Genomic DNA, 23,785 nt, shown 5'->3' on the forward strand with positions numbered 1-23,785 from the left:
AGATTGCTAAGATTTTAGTTTATCAAGTGCATACGGAATGCCTGGAAGCATGGGCAAGCAGGTTAAAATGTAGATGATTAGCAAAAATGTAAATCCATGTCATCCCAAAATAGCTACATGTAAATTGAGATAAGAGATAATATATCCAGTTCTTTGCAGCATTTAGAACTTATGGTCAGTTAGATAAGACACTGGGATCTTATATGGAACTTGTCATTAATTTTTTTAGACTTCTGGGGGCCATATTGACTTTCTAAGATGCATTTTCAAGATTTTTTTTTTCACAGCTACTGCAAATTTTAAGGTAGCTTTCATTTGAATATGGAGAATGACCATGATATTCAGAGAAATGGGGAGTGAAGGTGAAGCTTTCCAGGGAAGGATGAGTTAATTTTAGCAATAAATAGAAATTTAGCTTGTTACTGTTCTTCATGTCCAGCACACTCTGATAAAACAGTGGAAGATTTAGTATTATTCATATGAAATAATCAAATTTGGTGCATGTTTTAAACACAAGGAAGAGAAAAGAATCCAGATATGATGTCTTCCTAGCAGGTATTTTTTAGAAAAGTGTTTTGCCAACTTTGAAAGAGGTGTTGGCAGCTTTTTAATGGGTGCTAAAGATAGAAGTCTGAATACTCCTCTCCTGGGCTCTGAATGTTATTATCTCCAAATACTTGGACTAAGATTATGAAACTCATAGAGAAAAATTTGTCTCCTTCACCATAGAACTGTATACATTCCACTCTGGTTTCATTTCATTTCCATACTCTCTCTCCAGAGAGAACCAGATATGCAAATTGGAGCCAAAACATAAACAAAGATTCAGTCTCATGGTACAATCCTCAGAATAATGAAAATGCTAGGAAAAAAAGAGAAGTTTATGAACTCCATGTTCAGTGGAAGCAGGCTACAAAAGAGTTTAGCTGTCCTTCTAGAAAACAAAAATTAATTTGCTCTGGCCAAATTAAAATTAATTAAAATTATGCAATGTTGCCCTTGTGTTAATTTTAACAGTGAGGTTGTTGTGATTTAAGGCTACAATTAGTTCTAGTGTTTGAAAGAGAAGCTCTGTAATCGAGACAGGACATTTTAATAATCCTGGTTATAAACATTTAATACATCATCTTTAGGGACTCACAAACACATTGTAATTAACTTTTACAACTGAAATAAATCAGATTGCATTAGCATATTGCAAAGGAAAAAATCATTTGCATGATTGAAAACAGCTTTAGAAAATTATGTATAACAGGCTTCGTGCAAACACCAGCACAACTTTTACCAGGTTTCTTGAATGAGGATTATTTTTAACAAGTACAGTTTAGGATTCCTCAGCTAATTATAGCTTTTACCATAAAAGGAAATATCCTGGTCCTCAAGAGGTAGCAAAAGTCATTCTGTGGTCAGTAGGACTATGTCTAAACTTATTGAAAACTAATTGGGGAATATATAAACAAAAGTATAGTAGGTTCTGGCTCTTATCTGTATCTATGCTGTGAGCAAGTAATGTGGTCAGGAGAAGATACTTTTTATTTATGTGTTACTCATGTTTCTAGTGTGAAAATCATTAGCAAGAAGAGGGGTATTGGACTTATAACTGTTCCTCTGACCAGCACCTACTCTGCTTCATAGAATGCCAACTTCTTCTTGCCTATGTGGACATTCATTGGTAAAATGGCAGTTTGCACATTCACTTTGGGAAGAATAAAATGAATTAAGTTCTTATTAAATAAAGGCTATTATTTTTGTCAAAGAGTTCTCAAGTCATGTGGACCAGTTTGATGCGCTATTGATCCTTTGGCTCTGGTCACTCATTTGGTCTATGAGTGATCACTGGTAGCTGGGTAGTTGTCAAAAGCACAGAATTTGTAGTTATATTTCCCAGGTTTGAAACCTAGTTCGACCACTTACTTACTCTGTGACGTTGGGTTCTATGTCTCAGTTTTCTCCAACGGTAAAGTGAAGATAATAAAGTAGGCATTAAAAAGTCTTCTTTTAGGAGTAAATCAGATAAGGCATGCTATTTATCTTAGGATGATGTCTGGAGCATAGTAAGCACTCATCAAATTTTAATGATTATCACTGTAAGCTTTATTTTTGTGAATTAGCTATCCCTGGGTCAGTGCCTAAGAGAAGAAAAGAATCAGTTCATTGCTGTCTGGAACCTAGTGACTTTCCAGTATAGAATTTACCCAGGGCTTTTCGCAAATAACACAATGTGGCTCCCACCCTTCAGTTCATTTACTAGATTAATATTGTGCCTCTATTATGTGCAAAATATTATCAGATTTACAAGAGAGGACATGTGTGAGACTTTGGCACTGAAGCCGAGGTAGACAAAGCAAAATCTGGAGTCAATCAAAGGGTCAGAAGCCTTACCAAGTTATGAAATCAGAGTGAGGGGGATAGCCAAGTTCAGATTCCAGGTGTGAGGCAAAGCAACTACAGTTCCCATCTCCCATCTCCTTGTGACAAAAGCCCCCACAAAAGAGAAGAGAAAACAGTCAATTCCCAAGTACAGCGGGACAAAAGCCAACATCTATGGATCAGTCTTTGATCCAACGTAAGGAACAGGGCGAGGCATGTGGGTAAGGATACTCTGAGTTGCATTTAGGCTCTGTTCCCAGGACAATTCTAAAAATAGTCTTTTCTCCCTGCTAGATCATGTGAGTGATTTAACGCCTAAATGAGGATGACACCATTTTGGAAGGAGTTGAATCCTGGGTGGAGATTCCTGAGAGGTAGGTTAGAGCAGGTCTTTGTGAGACCAAACGAAACAGAAATAGTTTAATTTCTCTTAGACAGAGTTTTCCAAATGACAGGTTAGTTGTTTCCCTTCAAGTTAAGAATTTCTATTCAGATATCTATTTAATCTGGATTCTAGAAATAGGCATGGGATGAACTGGAAATACAATTCATTTGTAAAAGTTCTTCCTCATTTGGGTCTCTGTTGTGAAGGAAAAAGAAGGGTTCCCTATTCTGCCCCATTTTGGGGGAAGTAACTGGACTCTTCAAATGGGAAACTTTTCATTTCTCCTGAGGCTACAGCTTATTGACTTAAAAGAGCAGTAGCTTAATTAACAAAAGAAATGAAGCTTATTGCATAATTAACTAGACATTTACCTAAAATCAATAATCTAATTGCCACACCTATAAAGGGGATAATTTTCATCCTATTGAAAACGATTTATTTATATCTATGTGTTAACAAGGTGATTGGTGGTTTGTTTAAGACACTAACCCCATCTGTAAAGTGATAATTTATTGAACAATCAATTAATCTTTTCCGTGTTGCAAATGTAAACAAGCGAGGAAGACCCACACGGTGTCTGCTTTTGAAAGGTCAAATTTAGGGGACTTCTATCCGGTGTTCTTTCTCAAACACCACTAAGATGTGTGAGCAATGAATAAGATTTTATTTTAACTGTCCCTTTGGACATGTTTCTTTCATGGGGATCCCATAACATGCAAAATATTTGTAATACATGAATCACCAATCCAGGCCTGTATCCTGTCTTTACAATGGATTCCTAATCTAAATTGTGTTTCCTTTTTTAGAGATACACATCACTCTGTCCCACTGTCCCAATATACTCAGATTTTTTTAATATTCTGGGCTTTTAATCCAACAGTGTGAAGAATTGTTTCATATCTAGGAGAATGAATTATAACCTGTATCTAGGAATATGGTTCAGTGTCAAAAAGCTATATAGTTTAGTATCCCAGTCTACATGTTTGTCCAAAGTTTATTTTAATCTTTCCCCTTTGCGCAACTGGGTATGAGGTTTCCCAAGACTTAAGGCACTTCCTGTTTTATAACTGTTCTCAAAGTGTTTCATTTCTTAAAATATTGTCATAGCTTAGTATGAATTCTCTTGCATCTACCTTCAAACTTGGCTCATTTAAATTCTAAGATTTTTACCAATATACTCCATTCCACTAGAAACATAATCATGATAATTATGATGGTATACTGTGTGTAGGTAGGAGGAACAATTTAAAGTATCCACAAAAGTTTCTAAGACTTAGTTTCTGAAGGTCTTTACAAACTTCGTAAGATGGTAAAGTATGTGCTGAGGGGTGAACAGGGTGGTGGTCATGGAAAAGTATGGTATACCAAGCTGATTAAATGACAAGAAACTTCTAGGTCTTAGGCCAGGGTTTTAAGTTGGGATTCTAGCACAGTGATTCTTCATCTAGGGTTCTAGAGCAGGAGATCCATGAAATCAGATGGATATAAGTTGCATCTTTATTTTCACTTGATTTCTACTGAATTGTAGCATCCCCTTTTATTATGAATGTGGAGAAAACATAGTAACAGTATGAACAATACTTACTATTTCTCACCAAGAAATGGATAGATACAATTCTATCATGTTAAGCATGTCATAGATACTTCACAACATCATGTATGCTCAATACATCTTTGACAGGATGCTAGGTATGAGACCTGCCACTAGATCTTGTTACTTGTTAATAAAGAAGCACATACATATTTTGATATTATGAGTTTGTCTTATCAACATTTTAATGATTGTATTTTAAAATGCATTTTATATTATTCACTTAAAGTCATTTTTTTCTAAGACAGGTTCATAGGCTTCATTAGATCTCCAAACACATCTATGCGCTCATATCTTTGGAAAGACTCTTGCCTTAGAGTCTACATGGAAAAGACATAGCACAGTCCTGGCCCTCCCTGTATAGTTGCACAAGGCAGACTCATTCACAAATGACAGACTCGTTCCCTTGAGTCTCAGACTCTGAATCCTTTTTACCAAAGCACTGTTCCCAACTATTAATGCAACTATTACCAAATGATGTTTGTCCTAAGTTTTTCATGCCTAGGAGAACCCTCTGAGGTGAAATTTTCTGCAAATAATGATTATAACAATAGCCATCATTTATTGAGTACCAGGTATTTAACATAGATATCTCACCAAGACTGGTGATGACATGGATTGTGATCCCATGAGGTGGAATTTAGAATTCTCTTTCCCCATAAAGGCTAGCTTCCTGCAGATGGAACAAAATCCTAGTCTGGGGGCACCCGAGTGCCTCAGTGGTTGAGCATCTGCCTTCAGCTCAGTTCTGATCCTGGGGTCCTGGGATCAAGTCCCACATTGGGCACCACACAGGGAGCCTGCTTCTCCCTCTGCTTATGTATCTGCCTCCCTCTCTCTCTCTCTCTCTCTCTCTGTGTGTGTCTCATGAATAAATAAATAAAATATTTTTAAAAAGTAAAAGAAGATTAAGAGGAAAAACCAAAGCACTAAGTTGAGAAGGAAAGAAATGTTGTAGTCAGAGTTGTTTCACTGACTGCTACCTGCATGAAAACATCAGCCTGTCTTGAGTCCTTCTTTTTTAGGCAGGGCTTTAATGCTAGGTACAGATGTACCATGGCATTGAATAAGACTCTTCCTGTCTTCAAGGGGTTCACAAGTTGGGGAGAGACCGCAACAAAAACTGTACTGAAAGTAAAATAAAAATGATATTATAGCTGATTTTTATCAAGCACTGCAATATGCCAAATACTTTCCTAAATGATTTACAGGTATTAAGTCATTTAATTCCCAAAATAACTCCACAAGCTAAGCACTACCATTATTTTCCCCACTGTACAAAAGAGGAAACTAAACCAAAGAGAGATTCAGTTAGTTGCCCAGAGACATGTAGTGATAGAGCTGGGATTTTGACCAGAGGACATGCTCTAAACCCCTGTCGTTCAGAATAAACCAAATATTCTTAGGGCAGTGACATCAGTGATGAAAGAAGGATGGATTCTGATTGAAAACCACAGGTCACTTTCCCAAGCTGTGTGTGATATGCATTTGAACACTTATTTGACTTATTTGACTCAACAGATATTCCCCGAGTCTCTACTATGATAGTATTAGCTGCTTCTGGGTGATGCATCATCTCCTCTGTTACAGAGATTTTTAACCACTTTTCACCTGAACTGTGGAAGCAAAGAGCCGTTTGGACAGATCAAGGGGACATTTGAGTTTTATGTAAATATTAACAATTTTGTGTACATTTTCTATCAAAAAATTGGCCATACTGACCAAAGCAAATTTTAAATAAAGAAAGTGTCACCCAGGAGGGAAAATCCCAGTGATTTGGAAGGTATTTAAATGTGTTCATGGGGCCGCCCAGGTGGCTCATCAGTTTAGCGCTGCCTTCAGCCCAGGGTGTGATCCTAGAGACCGGATCGAGTCCCACGTCAGGCTCCCTGCATTGAGCCTGCTTCTCCCTCTCCCTCTACCTCTCTCTCTGTGTGTGTCTCTCATGAAAAAATAAATAAAATCTTTAAAAGAAAAATGTGTTCATGGTGGGATTTCCTCCCGCATTCACATACACTGATTTTTACATAAAATTTTAAAACTTTCGAGATGCGTTTAGCATAAAGAGACGGAATTGCATGATTTTTTTTTTCACATTTTTGCGAGTCCTACAATATGTTAAACTTGGAGGTAAGAGAACACTTAAATCCAATACAATTCTCTGTCTTTTCTTTTATTTCCAACAAGAGGTTTTTTTTCTTTGAGAAGTCATTACTCAACCTGAGAGGGGGGTACTTCTTATTATTTGACTTTCTTAAACTTATTTTATACTTGCATCGAACATAACTTAAAACATTCAAATTATTTTGGCCATGGAAATGCCTGCTCGAATTAAATGTCCTTCATTTTTCCATTGGTTTTCTGAAATGACCTATTTTGACAATATTGCTGTTATTATCCAATTTATGATTTTTTTTTCTAGTAAAAGTATACTCGACAGGATGCTTTACTCATGGTAAAAGGCTAATTTTCTTTACGTTTTTAATTCCAGTTAGTGAACATACAGTGTTAGATTAGTTTCAGGTGTGTAATATAGCATGTCAGCACTTCCATGCATCACTGGGTGCTCATCAGGACAGGTGCACTCCTTAATCCCCATCACCCATCCGCAGACTCATCTTCGCGCTGGTAACCATCAGTGTGTTCTCTATAGTTAAGAGTCTGTTTCTTGATTTGTATCTCTCTCCCTTATTTTTTCCCTTTGCTTGTTTGTTTTGTTTCTTAGAAAAGGCTAATTTTCTCACTTGGAGTCGATTAAGCACTCTGAGGGGCTCTTTAGGAGTCTATGTTCAGGATATTTAACAGACTAAGAACTATTATGATCAATTTTAACTATTGGAATGGAGTTTACTCATGACTAAATAAAAAACCTATTTCTAGAACTGTAGTGGAACAGGAGGCCCTCCAAGTCTCAGTGTTAAGTTCACATCTGAGAAGCCAGGCATAAGCCAGGTAAGGAGGATTGGAGCCATTGTCGGGAGATGCCAAGTCAGGCCAGAACAGCTGGAATGAGTTTAAAAAAACTGATGATTTAAAAGCAAGTGAGGAAAAGTAGAATTCATACATCAGAGGCCCAAGCATATTTGTCTACACAGGATTTTGGAATAATGGAACTTTTTTTCAAAATCCATAGACCAGCCCATGAGAATGTCCCCCTGGAAGGACCTAGAAGTCTTTGTATTAAAAATTCCCAGCATACCTACTTCCTTTCACTTTGAATTCTCCGTAACTTATCAGGACTCACTGCATCTTTGCCAGAAATAAACCCTGTAATTTTCTTTGACTCCATGAAAGTAGATGAAAGCTGGGTTCCTGATGTCAGAGGGGCCAGGGTGGGAAGGTTCAAGGTAAGGGGAAGCCTACACAGGTGGACCTTACTGCTTTTTATTATTATAAAAAAGTCCAGCTACATTGATGTTTTCTTTTAAAATAGAATTTTCACTTCACCCCTCAAACTGCCCTCGATAGTTTGTTTCTAATAGTTTGTCCATTATCAATTCTTTCTGGCCTTGGGAGAGTTGTCTTAATGTCTTTAACCCTTTCCTGGTGTTGCTTCCTCTTCTCTGTGCTTTCCTTTTATTTCATTGGACTTTAACCAGCCATACACAAACATCCCAGCTAATCTTTCCAAATTAGCACAGCACCAGCTCTGGAGGTTCTCATTAGATGTGCAGCTGAGATTTATCAGATCTCATTTGCCTAATATGGGGCCTAACTTTGGGCACCTGGCCCTTGCAGTAGGGGGTAAGAGAGAATAGGAACGGGTCTTTTGTCACTGCTATGCAGACTCGCTAATTTGCTCCGCCTAATAAAATTACAAATGAATACAGCTTTATTCACATTGCCTTTATAGGTTATAATAACCTTGGTCCCCCATAACCTCCTGCTAGCTGAATTAATCAGATCATATTAATATTTCTTCTTACTTTCTTTTAACTGGTTCTTCTCTTAATTAAAGGGGCCAAAGACGTAAACAGGGTAGGTGACTAGAAACATGGCGTCAGGTTATAAACAAGGCTCATTAAAAAGATGGATGTGCAGGCCGACTGCAAAAATTGCTTACTTCGCAAGTGTACATTTTGTAATTTCCTGACGACTAAAAGAACTAATGCCAGATCCCACCCCCTCCCTTTTGCACATGTATAAAAGATGATAATTTTTGAATGCTGGGGTGGGAATGGCAAAACCGAGGAACCTATTCATCAACTAGAATAAGGTCTTTCACATTACAGGACTCTGTGCTCCTTCCCCACAAGCCTACAAATGTGAAATATATTCGGAAGTGGAGGGGGGGAAAACAACAGGAAATGGTTTGAAAAGAAAAAAAAAAGATGAACTTTGAAGAGAGAACATTAAATGTATTATACCACAGTTAAATTTGAAAGACAAAATGAGGGTCTTCTTAAAAGATGAATAAATCTTTTGAACTTGGCCCTGGTCACGTGTGCACTGGATATGCACACACGTGTTTGCTTGCACACACAGGGCAATGAGGAGCTTCAGTTTTTTTATTCATGAGTGCAAGAATCATGAAAGTGGACAGCCTACACTATCAAGCTCGAGGAAGTTGTAACTACCAAACCCAGCAGAGCTAGAAAGAGCATGGAGTAGGAAATTTAATTCAGGTGTATTTTCCATTGTTGGAAATACTTTATATCCACTTGTACATGTGCCTACACCAGTAATGATCAATTTGGTTTAGAGAGATGGAATCGACCTGTGTATTACATGTGTATTCTTGTAATGGACACACATTGATATTTCTGATACGGGGTTTTGTCTGTACCCTCACACACATAGAGATGCTACCTCAGTTCTGGCTCATTTTCGAAACTGTTGCTCACATTCACTTGGCCAGGCAAGAAGGCACCTGCATTTTTATCCTCACAGCAATTACAAGCAAAGCCCAGGCTCTGATTTCCTGTCCTTCCATCTCCCTTCTCAACACGAGAGAAAGTCATTCTGACAGGATGATGCACAGCACGACCAGGCAAGACCTCACTCCTTCATGAATAAATTAGAGATGAAAGTTTAACTGATCCCCTTGCATTTTTATGGAGGGACCTCATCCTAATTTACCTAAATGCTTTGACTAAAAGGAAAGAAAATGTAAGAGGCTAAGGTGGAAAGGTTAAAATCTGTGTTTAAATGGAGGGTTCTTTTTTTTTTTTTTTTTTAACACACCACACCACACAGATGCCTGCGACTGTTCTAATGATTCCTTACTCAAACATTTAAGGGAAAATCAGAGGAAGGAAGAATTTTTCCCCCTCTGCCGATATTGCTTTTTATATGAACTGCTGCAGGTGTGACCAATGATTCTTAGTTCAAGAAATTCTTTACAGATAGATTTTTATATAGCTAGATTATATATATATGTATATATATATATGTGTATATATATATATATATATATATATATAGTAAACACAGGAGTGGAGACTCCCAACAATCTGTATTTAAGATATTATTTTTCTCAATGGAGCTCAAACTCTGCAGAAATGGCATTCCCCCCCCCCCCCCAAAAAAAACCACTTCTCAGATATGCTTCAGCGAGTGATCTGTTTCAATATTTTCCCCACCAATGCACTTTTAGTACCAGACAGGCATGCCATGAGATGGGGTATGTATGTGGTCCAAAAATGAAGTCTGCCCATGTAGGATCAGACCAGTGGGCTAATGGTTTTGGAATCCCGCCTCTGGCATTGGCTATTACCTGCTGCTTCAAAAGTCAGGATTGAATTTGCATGACCCCAGCCCTTAAGATGTCCCCTGTGGAAAAATAGGAAATTGGCAAGTAGTATCATTTCGCGGATGTGCTGAGGTTGTCATTCCTAGAAATCTTTGGCTTCAGCTCTGTGCCTGGTAAGTTCACCTGCAAACGCAGAAGCCACCCTTCCCATCTGCAAATTGCTCCTTTTTATAGGGAGAGGATGAGCCCTCAGCCCATTCTTAGTATTTCTTGCCTTTGGCTATTGAAAAGGTTGCTAAATACCATGTCCGGATAATATTGGGGTTGAATGTGCAAACTGAAACAGTGAGAAATCATACTTTTTTAAAAGGGTCAAAGAAGAAAATTAAATCATTTTGAGCCACTGGTTGTTTTTGTTTGTGTTTTTTTTAAATGGCAGCTTTATATGTGGTTGTAAAAATGGCAAAAGAAAAAAAAATAAAATGAAAAATAGAAGCAAATCTATTCATTTTGTGATGAAATGACAAAACTTAAAACTTGAAATATGCTGAAGGATTTGTATGAATGCGTTTTATGTTTGAAATGACGTTTCCTGAGCATCAAATCATCGTGAAACTCATTGCACTTTGTCCTAATAAGGCAAATTTTCAAATCTAGTCCACGGCCTGTCACGTACACATTTTTATAGAAAGCCTTTTAATTGCAAGTTTTTCATAATTGTTATATCTGCTTCAAAAGGAAACAAACCTCAAGGTTAGGACAGGCTATTTGCAACCCAGTTCCATGTGATTTCATATTTTAACAACCATTTTAATTTAGTATTAACTGAAAACTCTCTGTGTGGCTGGAGATCCTTATCCTACATTGTTTTTTTGTTTTTGTTTTTGTTTTGTTTTTGCTAAAATGACTAAATCTCCTGAAATAGTCACCAAGATCCACCATTAAAAACTTTGACAACATCTTAATTAGCCTGTGGGGGCGCCCTAGACTATTTCTACCAAACAGAAGCAGAGCCTTTTCAAAGGGTCCCGCAGGCTAGCTGTGTGTATTTTTTGAATGTTAAAAGTCTTTTTTCTTCCCCCTTCCCTTTTGATCGTTTTTTCTGAAGTGAATGTCTGTTTCCCTCTCACCATTTGGCATTAGAGGAGTATAATTTCATGACCCGTTTCTTCTACTTGCAACTTCCTCTAAACAAAAGGACACAATAAATAAACACAGGAGATAAGGCAGTTCCCCCCTCCCCCCCATCTCTTGAGCAGCCAGAACCACTTTAGTCCTTCAGATATTGTCCTGAATTAGTCTCCACGCGGATGCAGTGAGGCTAGAGTGTCTGATAATAATAAACACCAAATGGGGTCCCAACTGTAATCCGTGTATTGATATATATTTTTTCTAGTTCTTTTGGCAAACCTATCTTGCTGACTATACTGATGAAGGTTGCAAGTAATTGTGTACGCGTTTCTGTGAAAGATAAATGACCTTCCCTCCCAAGGACGCTTGGCCAGGCCTTAATCCTGAGCAGGCGGGCGCGTGTCTGTGTGTGTGCGTGTGCGTGTGTGTGTGTGTGCATGTGCAACTGTTTTTTGAAGGCCTGACAAGGCATCTTGATCATTTCCTCATTTTGAGGCCTACCCACAGCCTACTCTATGGCCCCCCTCTCTGAAATGTTATTATTCTGTCGTGAGGCCTTCTTTGGCCAGGATGTTACTTCATTTCCACCTTTTGTCTCAGCCTGAATGTGAATGATGCTCTTTCAGCAATATACAGCCGCTTAAACTCCCTGCTGCTGCCTTACATAAATATACAACACCCGTCTCGCCCTATAACTCACTTTAGGCCTGGAAAAATAGTGACTTCCTTTATTGGTCAGATTCTCTCCCAATTCCCAAAAGCTGTATGTTCTCACCTCTGAGGATCCAAATCTTCAAGTTTCCATTTGTCTCAGCACTATTCCAGTGGATTGCCAATAAAAATGATTCCCATTTTTATAACCCCTGAGAACACAGGAGCGAGCTTTCCAGAGAAACCAATCCTCCTGCCCCACCCCCCACCCCCACTGCCCCACCAAAAAAACAAACAAACACGACCTCTCTACAGCTTACCAAAAAGCGGTATTTTGTTTTTAGGGTAGATGGCCTTCACACTGAGTGAGTCGGGGATTCAGTAAAACATGAAGCATGGTCTCTGAACACATCCATTATATTCAAGATAATCTGTATTTATTTTCTTCCTTAAGAGAACAAATTGGGAGACATGGCATATCATCCTTAAAAATAATACATGTTCGTAGGTATATTTGATATCCATATGTGGGAGAGACTATGTCTAAAAGGAATACCAAATTCACATTACATTAGTTACTTTACCTCTGTTAATAAATTCAGTTACTTCCCTGTGCCTGTGAACTGAGAGTGATTTTTAAGTCGGTGGGTTCTATTGGATTTATTTATTAAAGGAGACAGTGCAGGAAAGAAAAGTGCTTTTGAAATTAAAATTGCTCCCCCATCGAAAGGTGGTTGTGTACTGCCTAAAGGCACCCCATGTAGTTACCGATGCTCATAGGTTTGGAGTTGAGCTCAGGTTCTGCTTAAGAGCTATAGAATTTGGAATAACTTCCTACATATATCTGAGCCTCAGTTCTACATCTGTCAAATGGGGGCTAACTACCTCCTAGTCATTCTTTTTAATTAAAAAAGAAAATATACCTTAATGAGTAAAATCCATGATGCTTTAGAAATGGGGATCTTACTTTTTTTGTGTTCTTCCATAATGAAGTTGTGGCCACTATATGAAACTTTGAAATAAAAATGTTCTGGAAGGGCAGTGGCATGAGATGGAGAAGATGAGCATCTTGGGTATATGCATTTGTGCCACAAAACCACAAGCTGAGGGAAAAGGGCAAGAATATGAAATACTAATCCATCAAGGCTATACTTTACAAAGATGTAAACTCAAGAAACAGGGAAATTTGCCAGATTAAGGTCAATGATACCCCTCTCTTTTATGACCCCGCAACTCTCCATAGGGGGAAGAAAGATGATTGCTGACATACAGCATGTGTTAGCAGAAGGGACTGCCTGCAAGCTTTTTGCCAAGCACAACCAACAGTTGTTCCTGTCTTCTGCAAAACTCTGACTTTGGGAAGGATTTTCCTTTTGTGCGCCCAGCACCACCCCAAAGCATGACTGATTATTTTGGAAAGTCACCTAGCTGCATTGAATATGTTAAACTGCACCTAAAGAAAGCTCCCAAATTAACTCAAATTATCTGTTCAGATTTGATGCTGGATATGTCCTAGAAATGTGCCATCTCTTCATTCCGACGCCTTCTCCTTGGATATATGGGCAGAAGGAGCTTTTTATATATTCTCTGCTACTCTCAAATCGGACCCAAATCTCCAAAACTGTCCCTCTGAATGGGAGGTGATTGTAATCGTATAGCCTACATCATTGAAGGCAGCCCGGAGTCTTCTATTGCCTATTTCCTCAAACAGCTGTGGGTGGAACTTAACATTTTCTTAGGGTCAAATGTTCCCTTGTCAGTGGGGAAATTTTCCTGCTCTAAATGAAATGTTACAAAATACATTTCCCCCCACAAAGCTCTGGACTTGGAGCTGTTTTATTTATCTGACCGTTCTGAGGACTGTAAAACATGCTGTTTCACATTGTAACATAAGCCTTTTTTTTTTTTTTAAGTGTGCCCTGAGTATTTGCAATTGTTATCAGGCCCAGATGTATCTGAGTGTCAGCATGAAGCTCTGCTAGCTGGCTCAGATATACAGAATGTAATTAGCTCAAAGCCCTCTGTGCTAAGTTTGTAGTAGAAGCAGCGCCTGAGAATAACCATTTGGTCCTCTCTCCCCTCCTTCCCCACCCTCCCCTATGGTGGCAAAGGTTAGAATCTATTGCTCCTGATGCTGAAATCCTGAAAAGAGCAAAATCATGTTCTGATGGAGATTTTTTTAAAACCAGAGAGAGCCAATGGCAAAAGTTAGCTGGGGAAAAGAGACAAGATTAATCGAAGCCAAGGCTGAAGTGTATGGGTGGAGAGAGCCTGAGAGGTTAAAGGTGGTCCTCATTGAGTTTTAAGACTGGATGCTTGAAATCTCAAATCCTATCGTTTTGCTTTTTTCTCCATTCCATTTTCCCCTTGTAGACTTTCAACTTTTAAAAATGTATCCAAGAAGGAACATTTGCATTTTCTAGGCATTTCTTGCCAACCTATGCTCCATCCTGTGGCTTGTTCTAGAAAAAGCAAATCTGGTATGATGGCCCTAGAGTGACCTGAGCTGCATTCTAGAATTTTCTTTCTTTCTTTCTTTCTTTCTTTCTTTCTTTCTTTCTTTCTTTCTTTCTTTCTTTTAAGATTTTGTTTATTTATTAGAGGGAGAGAGGCAGAGACACAGGCAGAGGGAGAAGCAAGCTCCATGCTGGGAACACAACATGGGACTCGATCCTGGGTCTCTAGGATCACACCCTGGGCTGAAGGTGGCGCTAAACCGCTAAGCCACCCGGGCTGCCCCTGAGCTGCATTCTAAAGAAAACTGATCTTTATGTTAGTTCCTGAAAAAAGAAAAAAAAAAAAAAAGAGCAAAACCAAACAAAAATAGGTGGGTCGTTTACCCGATGCAGTACACATTGGTGAAGGCAACGTAATTCCTTCCTGACCCTTGGAGGAAATCAGTTTATGCCCTGAAGCATGAAATTTGATTGTAATTATTTTAGCTTGCTCGGCTACATATGTTATTGATGATCTTTCCTAAAAATCACCAGCCTTTTAGAAATCCTGCCACAGTACTTGACTCAATGACCTGTAAGGTATACATAATAGAAAATAAACCATGCAGGGTTTCTCTATTGATTGTTCCATAGAAACTCTCTCTTCCTAAAGAGCCAAGCACCAGTGTTATTACAACGGCCGTGTGGAAAACAAGATCATATTTACAATTGCCTATGTATTTATAAAAGGTGCAAAGTCCACATGAGTTAACCAACTGCCTAGAAATCTTACGTATCTTAGAAAATCTAAAGTTCAATAGACATTTTGCCATTATCTTATAAAAAAGCTGTGTTATAGGGTTTTAAAAAAATTTTTTTGGGGGGATGTTAGGGTTTTTTCCTGCAAATAGAGTGAAGTGACAACCTGAGACAACTGTCCAGATGACAGAGGTCTCTGAGCATGCTGTTGAGAATACATATTGACATGAAGATCCCATGCAGTCATTTATATTTATTGAAGTTTTTAAATAGCTTTCCAATTCTTCACTTTGCCTTCCTGCTCAACAAGTGAGTAAAAAGACGCTAGATATGTAAATAAATAATCAATAAATTAATCAGATCAGCCAGGTAATATAAGATTATAACTTCCTGAATTCCAAATTGGAGGCTTGTGGCATTTATGGGTTGGGTTGCAGACCTTCTTTCCTTTCCCAGATGCTTTTCTTATCTTAAGAAAATCAAAGACTTTTCCTGGAAAGCAGAGAAAGTTCTTTTTCATGATACAGGAAATACATGCCAGTATCAATACACTTTCTGTTATTTTGCTCTTTGGAGAAGGCTGCCATCCAGTCTGAGCAAGAAAACTTAATTGAAGCAGAATTAAATCTTGACTACATCTTGAATCTCTATCCAAATGCCCTGCTAGACCAAGTTTTACTCAGAATTTTGAATGGCTTCAGGTACATGTCTTTAATTCTTTATGCTCTGCTTCCAAATAATTAATGCAAACCTACTATGTGCTTTGTGTTTGATCACAACCCTATGATCAGAAATGACCATGGAGTCCCATGGAACTTCGACCTTACCAAGTAAGAGGAATATTACAGAAATGAATAATACAATTAATTCTTGATTAGCCCTGCAATAAGTATAAAGAGGGAACAATGAATAGTGTGAAAGCCCAGAGAAACAGGACCTCAGATGGTGGCTGGGAGGGAGGAAGGGAAGGGTTCCCTGAGGAAGGATGCTGAAATGAGATTTGAAGCTCCAATAGGAACTAAATAGGCAGGAGGTGAAACACATTTCACATGAAGAAACATCTCTCTTTCTCAGTGGAATGCACTTGACTGCTTGGAGGTCTGAACTCTTCATTTAGAGCAAAAGTTGATGTCAGCACATTCAGGATGAGGTATGTATAAGAAACCTGTTCCGTGAGTTGCCACAGGGACAGTTCTAATCTCAGGGCATCTCTGTGACTCTTTTAAACTCCACTCTGATTTTTCTTCAGACTTTGCTCCCATGGCCCCTGATTTGGCTCTGGTGAGGCATCAAAAAGCCTCTTGTGCAAAGGCAGTAGTACCCCAGAAGTGAAATTCAAACCAGCCTAATTTCAGGGAGAAAGAGGTTAAGACATAAAGAGCAGAAGAAAGACTTTACAAGACATCAGAATATTCGAGAAGAGGACAAAAGAGAAATGGCAGATAATGAAAGAAAGAGGAAATCTCATCTTCTCTAAAGATGATTCCTATATTGTTTATAAGATAAAGAGGCACCCAGATGCTTCTAGGAGCACCAGCAGGTAAATAACAGAGAGGAAATGGGAGAAAAAGCACATGTCTTTATATGTGAAGATGCTCTATTTTTTTCCCTCCCTCATCGTCCCCACCTGGTTAGATTTTGCAGGCTCTCTCACACCTCCTTTTATGAGATAATTTCCCCCTGAAGCCTTAGTTCTGCAAAGTCAACATGGCTTATGAAAATCAAGTTGTAGTCTGTATATTTAATACATCATCTCTAAGGATAATCATTCTGGAATCTGAACTTGTTTCTGTTATCTAGCTCCGCTTGACAATGATTTATGAACCAGAAAACAAGACAGCTTCATTTTCATAAAGCAAACGGAACCTTCTGGACCAGGAGGAGCTGTGAAACTCGTTTTGACTAGTAAACTGAAACAAACATGACATAAAAGTCAATACAATCGCACCACTGGGCTCTTATTTTACAGAGTAACTTTTTCCCCCAATCCAGCAGGATGACAGTTGAAATGTTGCATTATCCAATAGCAATTTTTATCTTACTAATTACCAGCCTGGTGTGATCAGGAAGGACGCTGAGAAATGGAAATAAGCACATGACAATCATCTCCTAGAAATGTCAGTCTCACTCAGAGAGTGAGAGTGAAAAAAAACTGCTTTAAAGGAAGTATTTTACAGTTTCTATTAAAAACCCTTTGATGTCTTTAACTTAAAGGGATGGTGATATTATGTGCCTGATGAGGACATAACTTACCAATAGTAAATGTTACTCATAATGAGAATTTCAAAATAATTTAATGATGCACGTGAACTACACTAAACATTTGAAGATGGTCTTTTGCCTATATACATACATAACATATGCATAATTATAGTAATAAACTCTTTGCTTATTCACACGGGAGGGAGGGTCATTTATTAGAGTAGTTGAGAGAACAAAGCATCAGAGTTCATACCTGAGGGTAGCCACTTATTTGGGGCAAGTCTTTACATTCACGGGGTATCATTTTTCTCCTCTGTTAGAAGGAGATAATTAATAACAGTATGAACCTGACAGAGTTGTTGAGAGAGGATAAAATGACTCATTTTGCTTTGTGTGCCTTCTTTCATTGTTCTTGTTGGGATGTTCAGCAAGCATTATGGAGTATTTGCCACCCTCTCCCAGTCTCTTTTGGAAAATAAAACAAAGGTAAAAAACTATTCAAATGGTATCCACTAGTTTGAAATGCAAGAATATGATTTATCAATATCTTCTAAAACTAGACAACAATGGTGACTTTAAAGTTACATCATGAACACATCTGGGGAAAATGAGATGATGGTGCCTTAAGTGCCTGATTTAGTCTTTGAAAATTGTCTTAAAAGGAGACAGGAACATAAAACAATGGGCATTTTAATGGACTGCATTTGGCTAACTTCGATGTCTGAATAATTGATTTGAAATCATAATCTTCATACATACTGCTATCAAGGGTATATAAAAAGTATTAGATAGAACACATAAGATCTCATAGAGTTCTCATGTATATTAAATAATCTCTGTCTAGCTTTGATTTAAGTCTGATATACTACAGAAAAACATTCCTTTGTGAAGTAAAATTCACAATTTAGAGGGGTGCCTACTTTTGCCTACATCAGAGACTACTCTGTGGTTGCGTCAGAGGTATTTTTAAGAGTGTAAAGCTAGAGAAAGGAACAGAGATGTGTCTTTGGAGTCATCTCCACCTTTTATCTATCATTACTTTTTTATCTATTGTGTTTTTTTTTAATTTTGAAAGATATATTCAAAACATGGATACATTATACATGTTCATTTTATTTAAAAGAAAAAACCTTACACCTACCTTCTAAGGTAACCAGTGCATTAATCTCTTGACCCCTCCCATCACATTCCCATTCCTTAACCCACCTGTTTATCACACCACTCTCCAGAATTCTGGGTTAATAATTCTCTCCTTTTTTTTTTTAGGATTATTTTTCACTTTCATATGGATTTCTAATCAGTATGAGATTTAGATTTGCTTTTGAAAATTTTTATGGAAATGGAGTCATCTGTGTGTATCTTTCATCATCTCGTGCTTTTTTTAACATTAAGTTTTTGTGTTTCACTGTTGGCCATACAGGTTTCCCAGCATAAACATGCCATCAATTTTTTTTCTTCTATTGTTGGTGGACATTTGGATTATTTCCAATTTTAGACTATGTTGAACAATGTTGAGCACATTTCTAAGAATTCCTGCAGGTGTACATCCAGAAGCCAGATTACTATATTGGAAGGTACATACATTGTCAAGTAACCTGATAATGTCAAACTATTGTCCAAGATGATCACATCAATTTATTCTCCATTCAGCAGTGGACAGAACTCCCATTGCCCTACATCCTCACCAAGTCAAAATAACGAAAATATTCATTGAAACACAATTCAATTTTGGGACAAATCATCAAGGTGATATTTTGATTTTATCCTTAGTTGTCTCAGGATCTCATAAATATAATAACATTGAACTGACATGTTCTTAGCTAATTAACTCAACATTGGTGTTTTCCGTAAAGCACTAAAAACTGGGTGGCTCAGTGGTTGAGCATCTGCCTTGGGCTCAGGTCATGATCCTGGGGTCTGGGATCGAGTCCTGCATCAGGCTCCTTGCAGGGAGCCTGCTTCTCCCTTTGTCTGTGTCTCTGCCTCTCTCTCTCTCTTTCTCTGTCTCTCATGAATAAATCAATAAAATCTTAAAAAAAAAAAAAAAAAAAAACAGAGTCAAGATGACCATCCAGGATTGTGCCCAAAACTATCTGACCAGTTGAAATGCCATACAGACTCTGGAATCTCAAAGTTGAAGGTGAGGAGATAAAATATACCATGAGATAAGGACTGATAAGGACACCACTTTTTCTCCATGTATGCCTTATTTGGATATAGAGGGGGAGGAGGAATCCAACAACTCTTGCCCAGGTGGCATGTCAAAGAAGAGTTATATTTTGCTTAGGGAAGACCAGCCAGGTGCTTCTAAATTTCCTTTTAGCTCTACATATTACAATATTGTCTCTGGATGCCAATGCAACAGTGTGGAAAAATTACATGGCTGTTAAGATACATGAATGTCCATAAATCCTCAGTCAATGATTTTGACTAATTACTCTGGCATTTTACACAGAAAGACTTCATCAAAAAATATTTTATCAGTGGGATCAAATGTTGGAAACTTGGTAAATTTACAGACTTAAATAAGTCTAATTCTTAATGATTTCTAGCAATAAATAGACTAAATGATTTTATGACTAGCGATGTGACTGATGAGGAACTGTTGCCTATCGACAGGTATTAAAAATGTATTTATGTTAACTAGATTGTGTGAATGGTAGCGTTTACAGAAGACAGTTTCTCTGTACATCAAATTAATGGTTTTCCTTCAGATGAAGAGACATAAAGTACTCAAAAAAGGTTAGGTTAGGTTCTCATGTGATGACCAGATCCCACTGAAAAATACACGATTTAATCATTTCCTTTCTAAGAAAAATCAGCCGTAGTTACTATATAATTAATCCATCAGAAGCAATTATTGTATTGACTATAAAATAGACAAAAATATGAGTTTGACCCTGCCCTGTCTCCTTGTTCAGGTGGGAAGAGAGATAGTCTAAAGTATGAATCATCATTTTCTCACCTAAATTAGGCAAATGCAGTGGGGATACAGAATTTAGGAGGGCAATGTTGAGCAAACTGAAACAAAGCTACGAAATCAACAAAATTTAACCTGACAGTTGCACTTTGTGAGCTACAACTTGAAATATTTGCACAACCAAGAAATAGAAAGACCATGTGTGGAGATGGAGATAAAGATATACATTCTTCTTATGTTATTTTCAAAATACATTCCATTCAAATAATTAAAATAATTTGCCAATAGACAGTGTGGATTGCCTAGTGGTGTCTATTTGCCATTATATAGTGCTATTGCCTTGAGTGGATCTGTATAGTCTGCTTTAATGTGGAAGGACATATGCAAGTTAATGAAGAAAAGCATGAATTGAATTAATCTCAGATTGAGAGATGCCATAGCTCCTCTTATGGCAGCTCCTGATGTGTGTTTGTTGCTTGCAAGTAACCTGTTTTGATGGCTATTGACAATTGGGAACAGAAATCCCAATGCAAGATGGAGGAAATTATAAATGCATTTACTCACTCTTCCAACCAACGTTTATTGACTATCTCCTATATTCTAGACCCCATTCTAGGTGCAGTGATTTTGACTAAAAAGAAAACACTCCCTAGACCCTTTGATTTCTCACTGAGTTAGTGGTGGTGGTGGGAGTTAGCACATACATCCAATAACTAGTTGAATACACATCTGAGGCAACATATAGCCAATAACGTAATATTGATAGTGTCTACGTGTGGCTCATGTTTTGTTCTGATTCTAGTACCAAAATGAACATTATTTTTTTTACTTTAATCTTCTTTTAAGTCACAAACGAGGGGATCCCTGGCTCAGCGGTTTAGCGTCGGCCTTTGGCTCAGAGCACAATCCTGAAGTCCCGCGTCGGGCTCCCGGCATGGAGCCTGCTTCTCCCTCCTCCTGTGTCTCTGCCTCTCTCTCTCTCTTTCTCTCTATCATAAATAAATAAATAAATAAATAAATAAATAAATAAATAAATAAATCTTTAAGTCGCAAACGATTTGAATTTTACAGAATATGGTAAAATTCCCTTGATGTTGTGTGTGTGTGTGTGTGTGTGTGTGTGTGTCCTCATTTTTGGTAGAGATATAATGCTATTGCTGACAATAATTTAAAGTTTTTTAAGATTTTATTTATTTATTCACAAGAGATATATATATAGAGAGAGGCAGAGACATAGGCAGAGGGAAAAGCGGGCTGCCTCTGAAGAGCCCGATGCGGGACTTGCTCCCAGGACCCTGAGATCATGATCTGAACCAAAGGCAGATGCTCAACCACTGAGTCAGCCAGGTCCCCCAATAACTAAAAGTTTTTGATCCAGGTCACATAACGTCAAGAATATGAAGATATATGTTCCTACGAAGATATATGTTCTGTTTAAACAGGACACATAAGCGGAGTTTATAATTCTATTATACTTACAAAGCAACACCTGTTTATTTTTGAAATTTAAAACATGTATAAAACTCTCACATTGTTGGGTCTCTGGGTTTATACCAGCATCGCAGATACGTAAGCCTGGGCAGCCCCGGTGGCTCGGCGGTTTAGCGCCGCCTTCAGCCCAGGGCGTGATCCTGGAGACCCTGGATCGAGTCCCGCATCGGGCTCCCTGCGTGGAGCCTGCCTGTGTCTCTGCCTCTCTCTCTCTCTCTCTCTCTCTCTCTCATGAATAAATAAATAAAATAAAATAAAAAAAACATACATAAGCCTATATGCTCGTCACTTAAAGGGGGAAAAAGCCTCACAGGATTTCTGTACTTTGAAATAAATGTTGGCCCTTTTGAAATGCACCATGAACCACAGGATGTATTGTCATTTATGACAGCTCACAAAAAAAAAAAAAAAAAAAAAAAGAAAGAAAGAAAAGAAGGGATATGTGTCTGGGCAGAAAAAATTTCAAAGGCATCCGACGTAGGCCTTGCCTACCTGGGACGTGCTTCCAGAATTTCACTTCTGGCCAGTGATGCCCTTGGCTGCACATGGACTCCACAGACGTCTGGGCCAGAAGAGCCAAAGGGAAGGAGCTCCTCCCGGCGAACCGCACAACTGAAGTGAGCGGGCGACAAGATTAGCCCCAGAAAGCCATTCATTATGTGTTTTCAATATCCTCTAAAAGGGTTGCCCACCCCTAACTACATATTTATACATATTTACTTGATAATCAATAAAGGAAAATGGCTGCATTATTTTGATTAAAATATCAACTCAGCGTGTGACTATAAAATCACGTTGAAGAAGCCAGAAAAGCAGGAGAGAGGAGTTCATGGTCCCCTCCAGCCTATGATATATGATATTTTCAGGCCGTGAGGAGAGCAGACACATTAAGAAAATAGTGCTAATGATATTAAAGTACTTTACAAGGCTTGTTACTAAGAGCTGACAAACCTGTCAAGTGTATAATGTAGGAGGCTATCGTAACGTTCTCAGAAAACCATACCTCTACCCCATTTCACTGCAATCTCCTAATAATGGAGCTGCTATAAATTCTAGCCAGCAATGGGACAGAGCCATGGCTTCTCACCCCAATGTGAGGACATGATAAATATAAAAGAAAATGGCTGTCACTCTTGGCGCCTCCACCTTATTACAAAGTCTTAATCTTACTGGCCTCAGCACCTTTTATCACCGCCTTGTTATGAGCTGATGGCTTTTTTATTTGCTGGGAGATGGAGGATGTGTCATTTGATGTCCTTTTATGTAGCCACTGCTCTGTCCTCTCATGAAACACACACACACACACACACACACACACACACATTTTATATGTTTATTACAGTAACCGATTAAATGCGAGACTCATGCTGTTGGCTCAGGTACCATGTGCGCCTAGGCTTTCACGGAGTCTGGATTTAAATACATCATTAGAAGTATTTCTGTGAATGGGACCCAAATAGGAAATTAATTTCTCTCCGCACTGGAGATACATAGAGCGTTTGCAGTATCCGTGACTATTTATTCTCGCTATTATTGGTACCGGGGATTGGTCATTCTCGGTCCCAAGGTCAGCCGGAAATCCTAGCTCTCGCTTTAAACATCCAGCTCTGAGGAAGGAGGCCCTTGTAAACACCGTGGAGCTCAGACTGGCTCAGGTTCAATCAGCTCGATCCTTAAGAGGAGATAAATTGCAATTATCTAAATATTAGTCTAAAAATCTCACAGCTCACTTCCCATCTTCTTCATTTATGGCAAATGAAGAGTCTGAACTTCGCCTGAAACACTGACCCTGCCAGAACCTTTATCCACCGGAACTGCTGCAAAGTGCTGGCATCAGGTACTTAACAGAACCTGACATTGATGGGCTGGTTTCAAGCTGTGGCTGGAGACTCCATCACTAGATCTTATCTTCAATTTGTGTCCATAAAACGCGATGGCCCTGAGTGTCTACGCACAGAGAGCTTTATCCTGTCTGTTGTGCCTGCCAGCTGAAAATCAGACTCCCGTGTTGGGAAATTGCCAATTTCATGCAGGGGTGGGACTTGCTTGGTGTCTGTCTGCGTTGGAGCGGGTGCTCAGCATATGTTTCTCTTCACCCAAGGCTTCTGCATTCCAGAGTCAAAGGCCAAGGGTCCCCCAGAGATTTATTTCTCTATAT

General features: G+C 38.5%; 1 long non-coding RNA gene across 2 annotated transcripts in view; it reads right to left on the reverse strand.

Annotated features, from left to right (window-relative positions):
- Positions 1-23,785, reverse strand: part of LOC140595463 (uncharacterized) — a 123,960-nt gene that overhangs the window by 70,924 nt on the left and 29,251 nt on the right. The window contains exons 2-3 of one of the 2 annotated variants that reach the window (XR_011997094.1): positions 22,120-22,239; positions 19,473-21,125 (exon numbers count right to left, since the gene is read on the reverse strand). The exons of the other annotated variant lie outside the window; for it this stretch is intronic. This is a non-coding gene — a long non-coding RNA (uncharacterized lncRNA). Of the gene's footprint in view, positions 1-19,472; positions 21,126-22,119; positions 22,240-23,785 lie in introns of those variants that run through there. 2 annotated transcript variants of the gene reach the window in all.

This window comes from Vulpes vulpes, chromosome 14 (assembly GCF_048418805.1).
Source record: "Vulpes vulpes isolate BD-2025 chromosome 14, VulVul3, whole genome shotgun sequence".
NCBI lineage: Eukaryota > Metazoa > Chordata > Mammalia > Carnivora > Canidae > Vulpes > Vulpes vulpes.